The sequence below is a fragment of the Thalia democratica genome, chromosome 3, assembly GCF_965202585.1.
Source record: "Thalia democratica chromosome 3, ktThaDemo2.hap1.1, whole genome shotgun sequence".
In the NCBI taxonomy this organism is placed as follows: domain Eukaryota; kingdom Metazoa; phylum Chordata; class Thaliacea; order Salpida; family Salpidae; genus Thalia; species Thalia democratica.
Window position 1 is genome coordinate 34,779,010 of NC_139167.1, and position 10,346 is coordinate 34,789,355.

The window sequence follows — 10,346 nt, forward strand, 5'->3', positions numbered from 1 at the left end:
TTAAATACTTGTACAAAGTGTTTACCTTCTTTTTATTTAAAATTATATTGCTTGCCTAAGCTTACCTAAGATTTGCTGCTATAAGAATCTATTTTAATATTTTTTTTGTTTTGTAGCAACAACAGTGCCAGAATTTTTGAACAATGGACATTAAATAAAATTAAGGAAGTGTATTAAAATTATGTCCATCATACTAACTTTAAACCTCATAAAGGCTTATACTGAAAAAAACTCTATTTAACAAAAATAAGTAAAGTATGTCAACTAAAACATTAAAAGACTTTAAATTAAAACATAAATGATAAAATGCAAGCATCTAAATTTGTGTGATTTTTATCACACATGTTTTAATGAATTCACCTTGTGTATATCATAGTTTTAATTATAACTGTATAAAACTATTTGTTTAACTTACAAAATTAATTGTTATATATTATAACGTTTACTAACAACTTAAAAGGACTTGGTCATTTGAAACCCTAGGTAAATTGAAAACTTCTACGATTCGTTTAACTTACAAAAATGATTATTATATATTATAACTTTTAATAGCAACTTAAAGGACTTGGTCATTTGAAACCCTAGGTAAATCGAAAACTTTTTCAATTCTTTTTGTGCAAAGAAAAAACTATGCTTTACTTTCAGTGGCATCTTTTAGAATTTAAGAAGAACTTTTTATAGAAATAATTAGTCATTAACAAGGAGTAAATTAAAAAATTTCGACTCTTTTGAGGTAGCCACATAAGTAAAATTTGGTAAAAGAAAAGACCTTTTGTCTTTCGACAAAAGGCCTTTAAAAAATATATTGGTAAAAAAAAAGACCTTTCGTCTTTCGACAAAAAGCCTTAAAAAAATAGGTGGAAAATGAGAAAAAAAATTGGCGCAAAAAAAAGACCTTTCGTCTTTCGACAAAAGGCCTTTAAAAAATATATTGGTAAAAAAAAAGACCTTTCGTCTTTCGACGAAAGGCCTTTAAAAAAAAAATAGGTGGAAAATGAGAAAAGAAATTGGCGCAAAAAAGCCCCCGACGAGACGCCGCGGCGTCTCGTCGGGGGCTTTTTTGCGCCAATTTCTTTTCTCATTTTCCACCTATTTTCAACCAACCGTTCCTTCAACCTCACTTTTTTTCTCAATCCACAAAATTTCGAAAAATCACCCCTCCCCTGTTTTAATTTTTTTTTTCTCGAAGCTCCTGCCTCCTTTGCAAAACATTTCGCTTCTACTGAACACTGACTTTTATAGCGACTATGAGACTAAGCCGCTTTTTTACATCTTACATTTTGAGTGCTTCGCCTTCGCATTTTCTAGTCTCTCGCCTACTCTGCTTCAGTCGCCCCGGCCGAAGCTTCACCTTTAGAAATGCGTACCATATTTGCACTCAAACGTTCTTTTAACTCGGCTGATTCATGTCAGAGTTCGTTCATATACTGCTACGCCTTCTCAGAGAGCGGCTTTTATGCTCAACGGCTTGCTTAGGACGGTACGTGCCTTGCTCTCGCTTTACGTTCCCTTCGTGCTTATTCAATGAGGTCTGCTATACGACCTTTGATCGCCTAGCTGCGCTCGTTCGACTCCAGCTCGAGTCGACGGCCAGGTCGACTCAAGCTATAATCTGTATGCCTGCAAACACACTAACACACAACCCGCCTTGACGACGTCTACCCGCTTAGACGTCTAGGGATTTACTCGTTGTAGCTTTACATTGTAAAATCCCTAAGCTGACTAGGTCGTCAGCTCGCTTTCTGGCACACTACAAGTGCCTCTCTTAATAGTGTAACACTAAGCATACGCGTATGATGCTCAAATGCGTGTGTTCAAAATATTCAACAAGGCTACCTCAAGAGAGTCAACTTTTTTCTTTTATTTTTTCAAATATTTTTATCACATTTACTTATTGATCCCTATAATTAACTTCTACATTACAGTCTTATATAACTATTCACCACCTTAACTACATTTATCGATAAGGTACGCAATTTTACAGGTACGCATTCGCTTAAATACTTAAGCAAGAGATCAAAAACTTCATTTTATAATTGATTTAGTTATATTTTTTGCTGTTATTGTTAATGTAACATTACAATTGTAATATATTTACTTTTAAGATGTTAATTAATTCGTTTCATTTTAATTATGTTAAAATAAAAAAAAATTGTGAATAAACTCAACCAAGGAGAATATACTTATTTATTTGTGTTAATTTGAAATAATTTTCTTAAAATTAAATCAACTAGTTTTGTAGCTTATCAAAAAAAATCGTTATATAAAATCTTGATATAAAGCTTATGGGTATTTAGTTTGTTAAGATTTTTTTATGTTATGTAAAAAAAGGTATTCATTAACAAATTGTTTTTTTAAAGAATGTTGAGTTAAAAGCAGTTAGACTCAAGTTCAAGCGTTTAAAAGCAGTTTCAATATTTAATGGTTGAATCTGTTACAAAGTAAAGCATTAAGCTACACTTTAAAAAAGTTCAATTACAATAACTTGTACTCACACAATTTATCTAATGTAAAACGAAACTTATTTGAGTTTTTGTTGATCTCATAAGTAAAAAAAAGACTTTGTTAACTTTGTGCTTCCTTGGAAGAGTATTGGGCAAGTAAGAGATGTAAATAATTATAGTAAGATGATTTATCTGATAAAAATTAGTGTTGGGAATTTTGAAAGAAGAAATTTGATTAGAGCAACTTGGGGCTCTATATTTAGGTCTGTGTCGTCATAATAAACTTTCGTCATTAGGCAATGCCATAAAAAAAAATAACATAAATGTGCATAAAATTAGTAGCTAAGTAAAATATCAATTTGAGATGTAGTAAATTTTGATTACTTAGATTCTAAATACTGAGCTTTCTATTTTTTTGAAACTAAATTTACATACGCAAACTTAAGTGACAAAACCATAAGTTATTAACTTTTTTTTTTTCTTTAGTGAAGGACTTATTTAAAACAGAGTTAATAAGTTAGTTAAAAAGCATATTTTATAACAATAAAAACCTTTAAAAGTATAAAAGATTTCTTCATTATTAGTAATTAGTTTAAGTGTAGAGCAAGACTAAATTTGAAAATACTAATTTCAAAATTGTAAAACAGAGTTAAAAATGCACAATTTTCTCTTATGTTCATGGTAGGAGAAATCAATATGGAAAATGGAAATCACGAAAAATTACAGCACTCTTTAGAAGAAGAAAACAATTTGTATGGTGATATTCTTCAATGTAAGTTCACTGACAGCTACGTTTCTCTGATTACAAAAGTTAGTTTTTAGTATTGAGAAGAATTAAAAAGTCAGTTATCTTAAAAATGAAACGCAAAAAATTGTTTTATAAATCTATGAATAAAACTATGTTATAATTTCTTTATTATTATATTACTTTAGTTTTTTTCTAACGATTTTTTCTTTGGCTTTTATTCAGATTGTATATACCCTTTTCAGCTCTTAGATGAAATAATAAAACAAAACAGAAATTAAAAAATATTCATATAATACAATAAGAAAAAATATGTTTTAACTATTTATAAGTTATGAAATGAAAAGAAAAAAAATCAAACAGTTTAAAACATATATATTTATACTCTAATTTTTAGTTAAAACAATAAAAGTTTTATAATAGTTTTAAATACTAAATAAACGTATAAAATTCTACAAAATGTCTTGCCTTATCACATACTTTATTTAATCTATTAATTTATTTAAAAGTAATAATTTACCTATAACGAGAGCACTAGAACTGTAGGTAAACTATTTTGAGTGTTTAAAATGTTTTTGCCCTTTATAAATACCCTAAAAGCTAAAAGGACTATTCAGAAAGATAATTATAAGAAGATTTTTATCAGTAGCATCAATTCTAAATTATTTTTTCATTTATAATAAATGGGACATAGTTTTAGTTGTGTGCATGTCAAACAAACTTTATGTTGTTATTAGATCAAAATCTCAACCATTTTGTAAAAATGAAACCTGAAATAAAATTTTTATTCACGTATATTTTGTACAAAATGTTGTTATAATAATATTGGTTACACAAAATTTCAAATTCTCAAAAAATGCTTAATAAGCCATATCTCAAAAAGTAATAAGTTTTTGAAAAAATAAAAAAAAGCGATTGTAGATCTACAAAAATAAGATTATGATAGTATAAAAAAATAAAAGACTATTCAAATAATTTAAAAAATAACTATGTTTAAAAGCTAGGTTTAGTCATATCTCAAAAAATGATTAAAACTTTGTTACATAAAAAAAATTGTCTATAGTATTAATTAGATCTACATACGTGTTTTTATTCTTTTCGAATGTATTTGAAATAAAATGACTTTAATTTGAAGAAAAATTTTGTAATTCGAATTTTCAAACAAAAACTGACAAATTAAAACTAGAAAAAAAGTAATATAAATATATTAAAGGAAGGTTTAACGACTCTGCTAAGCTCAGAGTTGGTCGAAAAGTGCAAACATCTTGCTTTATAATATAAAATAACTAAAAAAATGTCTACACTTAATATTTTGATGTTTTTTATTTAGAATAATTAGTATGAATATAATTGTACATATTTTTAATTTAAGTTTGTGTTATTTTTTGATGTGTTTTAGATTGTTTTAATTTTAATATTTTTTTTTAAATGGAGATGAAGAGAAAATTCATTTGTTAAACTTATATAAAGTAATAATTTATTATTATTATTTTTAAAATTTAACCAAAATCATAAGTATATTTATTTTTCTGATTATCGCCTTGCGTTAAGCACAATATAAGATCGTAACTTAAATACAAAAATTGTTGTTGCTTTTTAAACTTTAACTCTTAAGTACAGATAACTTATAACAAATTAACAAGAGAATATTTTTAAACAAAAAATTAAACGTTTGCATTGTTAAAATCATATTTTTGGAGAAAAAAAACTTATTTGATTATTTTATTAGTTTTATATACCTTTTATACCCAACTATATGTGGGGTGCTCAGTTTTGCAAAAATTAATAAAAGCTTAATAAAACTAAAAAAAAAAACATTTTTCTAAATTCTTAAATTCTATATAACATTTAATTGTATTGTTGTACAAAACCAAAAGAAATTAAAATTGAGTAGGAACTTGTGATAGCTTAATATATAACCAAAAAAATTTAAATGTTCTTTTCAGCTTAAGTTCTAGCTTGTTTTGCTCTATAAAAACGATAGAACCAAGCAAGTTAAATAATTTTTTAGATATTAGCAATATAATTTTTTATAGATATTTTAGTCTATTCTTCTGGTTTTTTACATAATTAATAAATTTGTAGGGTCGGAACTCGGATGTGATAAAAATATATGTAACTATATAACTCTCACAAAATTTTTGAAAGTTCTCACGAAAATTTTAAAATTTCTAGCAAATATTCTAAAAGTTTGTTTGCGTTTGGCTTATAATTTTATTTACAGTGTTAAAGATTTTTTTTTTAATTTTTACTACATAGCTTAAAATAACATTAGGCTAAAAATTTGCTTTAGAATAATAGAATTTAATTAAACTTGATAAAAAAAAAAATACCAAGTATTTTTGGGTCGGATGAAATTTTAAGGTCTTTAAATGCTTTTTTTTTTGTTTTTGAACTAAGAAATCTAATAAGCTAAAAAAAAATAAAACAAATCATGTAAAAGCTTGAAGTTATTTTAGCGACGTAAATGGTTGAAACTACAGTACTATAAACAACTCAAAAGTTTTGTTTTTGGGAGTTTTATAAATACTAGCTACAACAATGCTTTGCAATAACACTAAAGTGCATTGCAGAAAACTAACAACAAAAAATTATATTTTAAGTATTTAGAAGGTAATTAATTTTTGATTTTCAGTATTTTAGTTAGTTTTAAAATTCTAAATAATGCACAAAGTAGAAGGGATAGAGCCAGTTATTTTGTAAAAAACTGTTTATGCAACAAAATAGTTTTCCTTACTCTTTTAAAAACAGTACATGAAAAATTTAAAAAGGAGGAAACCTTTTTTTTTTTTTTTTAAGGTAGAAAAACATCAGAATTAACTCACTCTCCCCTCTACAACGATAAACGTTTTCTGAAGGTCATGCAAGTGAGTTTGAGCTCATCACGTGTTATTCCACCTGCCCTATCTTTAAATTTACTAAGAAAAAATTTGACCATTTAATTAAAAAATAAAACTAAATCTATAAACAAAAAATGTAGAACTTTTAACTAACCAAAAAAAAAAAAAAACTAATCCTAACCCTTTATTGAAAAAAACCCTGGTGACACGTCATTTGGCAAACACTCACAAGGTTAAAATCTCAACACTAAAAACCACAAAGTGTGGGAAAATCCTGAAGCTCAAATCCCCAAGCAAGTGCTGCCGACGTTCTGTACAAAACAACAATAGCAACAATCCAATTATGATATCACTGCCACCAAGTGATTCCACAATTAGCTGTTGAAAATTTAAGCAGCGATATACCATTAAGCAGTGTAATTTAAAAACAATAGCTACTAAACTACAAACTCTAAAAGAAAATCTTATGTAATTTATTGCTAGCATTAAGTTAACACAAATCTTGATCAATATTTAAAAACTTGACAAATAGTTTCTCTCTTAACAAACTTGTATTAGAAAAAGTAAAAAACCTTAACAGAAATGTTCCTTTATATATTTCAAAGTAAGTTAAATAACATAAAATATCTAACTTAAATTTATACAGAAATCAACGAGGAAAACAAAATATATAACTAATCTAGTTTATACACAAATGCACAAAAAAAAAAAAAAAGACAATAAAACAATATACTTAGGCATGTGATTATAAGCACTTAAGTTTTACTTCTTGTAGCAAGTTAATAGAAAATTTTTCTATAACCGCATTTAAACTTATCTTTTTTAAATTTTTTTAAATTTTCTGGGACACTAGACCAAAACCTTGGACCCAAATACCTAATGGAGTTTAGGCCAAGTCTTGTTCTAGGTCTTTCAGTTATGAAATTTAATTTTTTTGAAAATCTTGTATTATGTGAGTGAAGAGAACTAACAAGAGTAAAACTTTTATGCTCAACATCAAATCCAGTCATACTATTCTACATCAATTTACAAACTTGCAATTTAAACACATCATTCAATTTCAGCAGACCAGTTTTCACAAACAGTGGGTTTGTTGGAGTCAAATCAGGCACACGGCAAACATACCTCACTATCCTTTTTTGCATAGTAACAATTTGTTTCAAATAACATTCAGCAGCACCACCCCAAGCAGATATACAATATTGAATATGCGGATAAAACAAACTATAATACACCATTTTAAGTGTACTCACATCCAAATAGTACCTCAATTTTGACAACACAAAACAACTTCTAGACAGCTTTGATTTGAGAGATCTTAAGTGAGCTCTCCAATTCAGTTTTTCATCTAAAACTACACCTAAATATTTTATACTTTCAGTCTGTTCAAGAGCAAATCCATTTATATTTATTTTAAAATCATATTTTTTAGAAGTATTGTTAAAAAGCAAGAATTTAGTTTTTGAATAGTTAATAAAAAGTTTATTATCACGCAACCATACATCAACTTTTCTCAGTTCTTCATTAATAACACTGTTCACACAAGCAGGCTCACTATGTTGGTAGCTTAAGCAGGCATCATCAGCAAACAATCTCATATTAATCTCAGTAGAAGAAAAAATATCATTTATATACACAAGAAACAACAAAGGACCCAAACAAGAACCTTGAGGTATACCAACATTCACAATTTCACGCTCAGACACAACATTATTGATAACAGTCGATTGGCTTCTATTATATAAGTAGCTTTGTAGTAAATTTAACATAGATCCTTTAACTTTATAACCTTTTAATTTTGACAAGAGTATTTCATGATTTACCGTATTGAATGCTTTTGCTAAATCTAAAAAAACAGAACAATTAACTAACTTTTTCTCACCAGCCTCAATCAACTCATCCACAATCTGATTCACAGCAAGCTCAGTTGTACTATTTTTCCTAAAACCATACTGATTTTTATGCAAAACCTTGTGGTACCATGGTTTTTAAGGTGACAGTAGGGAAACCACACCGTTCTATTGACCATAATTTTGAGCTTTTACTTTTGTTACTTTTACATAAAATAAACCATCATTTTCTTATTTGTATTTTTAGAGTATTTTTATAATTTCTTTATACAATCTAAGTCTTGGACAAGACATCTAAGTCCTGGACAAAACATAAAACTGTATCCAAGTGGTGTGCGACTACATAACTGAATAGTTTTTGTGTACACCAGGTCCTTGGACAAAACTTTTTGATCGTTTATTTTTTTTTGTCATTCAATAAATTAAATCTAATTATAAAAAAAAATAATTTGTTTATTGGCAACAGAATAATTTTTATGATAATGTAACACCAAATGAAAAAAATAAAATTGAGCCTTACAAATCTGTTTTTGTAATGTAATCAAAATAAATTTTTCAAGTTATAAAATTTACACATTTTTAAGACTACTTTACACCATCTTTTGTAAAGTTTCAGGTTTATTTTTGTATTTGTGTTGACCACTGGGTTTTGATCTTCAAAATTTAAATCAAAAAAATATTCAAAGCTGTTACTAGGACCCCTACCCCACCAGACCTCTGTTGATTTCGATAGAAATTGTGGTGAAAAAGTTTGACCAATTAAGTTTAGCAAAACCAAATTTTATTTAACTCCATTTTAATGGATAAATATGAAAACTTGTTATCTATTCAAAAAAACTAAAGCTATTTGTCTCAAAATCTATAAGTAAATATGTATGATGTTTTTCCTAAAAATCAAATTTCTTTCTCAAAAGACTCTAAAAAATGAATTTATACTTTAACTTTTTTTAAAAGTTTTTTTATTTGTTTGAAAAAAAAAACCTTATTTTTAAATAAATATTCTAGAGGCAAAACATAAAAAAAGCTGAAATGAATAATATAATATAATTAGAAATATTTTGGCTATTAGCTATGTAATAAGATAAACAGGACACAAAAATCGATAAAACTAAAATATTTTAAGAAACTTTTATCACTATAATACAAAGCTATCATGAAATATTTTTTTAATAAAACAATGACAAAGTAATTAAAATAATAATAAAATACAAAAACAGTTAGCAACAATTATAAATTTTTAGTTTAACTACAAATAACTAACCATTAGTTTAACTACACATTAAAATGATCACAATAGCATGACTTATGAAGAAAAGAGTATTACAAAAATAAAGAAACAGTGTAATCTGAATATTTACTTAAATTATACATAAAACAGTTTTCTTAGTAAAATACACGTAGATTCAAGATTAATTAAATTGAAGATATTACTACAATTTTTAATTTTTTTGAATATGTTTAAACTATAAGCAGTTGCACTTGCTGAGTTATTAATGATTTGCAATAGACAAACGTTTTGAAGCATTTAAAACTTTAACCCCTACATTACCCTTATTTTTTTAAATAGCAGAAATTTGGGATCTTTTATCCTTTTCTTAGTTGTATTGTTGTCAATCTGATGCAGTTTGCTTTACAAAAGCAGCTGAATTGGTAAATTACCATACTTTTTTAAAGTTTGTTACCAGATCCTTACCAACTGATTTTGTTAATGATTTTATAACGAAGACAATTCTTGAATATGCTGCATAATAAGTCTTTCTGATCAATTGTTTTTCTGTCTTCTTTAAAATTTCTGAACTTTTATCTATAAACGGTAGCTTTAAATTATTTTATCATTACTCAGGTCCTAATGTAACCTCTAGGCTCTCACCCTTACCCTTTTTTGGTAACCTAATTTTATATTTTATTAATTATTATTTATTATATTTTTTTTACTATCACTGTTACCCCTTACCCTCAATGGGTAACTTTTTTTTCTTATTAATTTATATTTTTTTAACATTTTTTATATTTATTTTCATTAGTTATTTTTTTATTTTAATTTTTACTATCACTGTTACCCTTACCCTCGGTCAGCAACTTTTTTTTGTATTATGTATATATTTTTTAAAATCTCCTGCAAAAATGACACTCTGTGCAAAATTGTCCCCTCGTGCAAATTTGTCTTTAAGCAAAAGTATATTCAAGCAATTTTGTGCCCTTGTGCAATTTTGTCTTTGTGCAATTTAGTAACCTCGTACAATTTTGACCTGTTCCTCTTGTGGATACCCATTTTATTTGAAACTTGTAAACAAATCTTAAAATCTTTTCTTCTTCAATGTTTTAAGTAGTTTTATGTAAAAAAAAAACATGTAATTTGTGAGCATTAATAAATGTTTTTGTATTTTTAAAGTACACTTTATACTAAATTATTTTTTAACCTTAAGCAACAATTAAAAGAAAATAAATTCAACTAAATATACTGAAG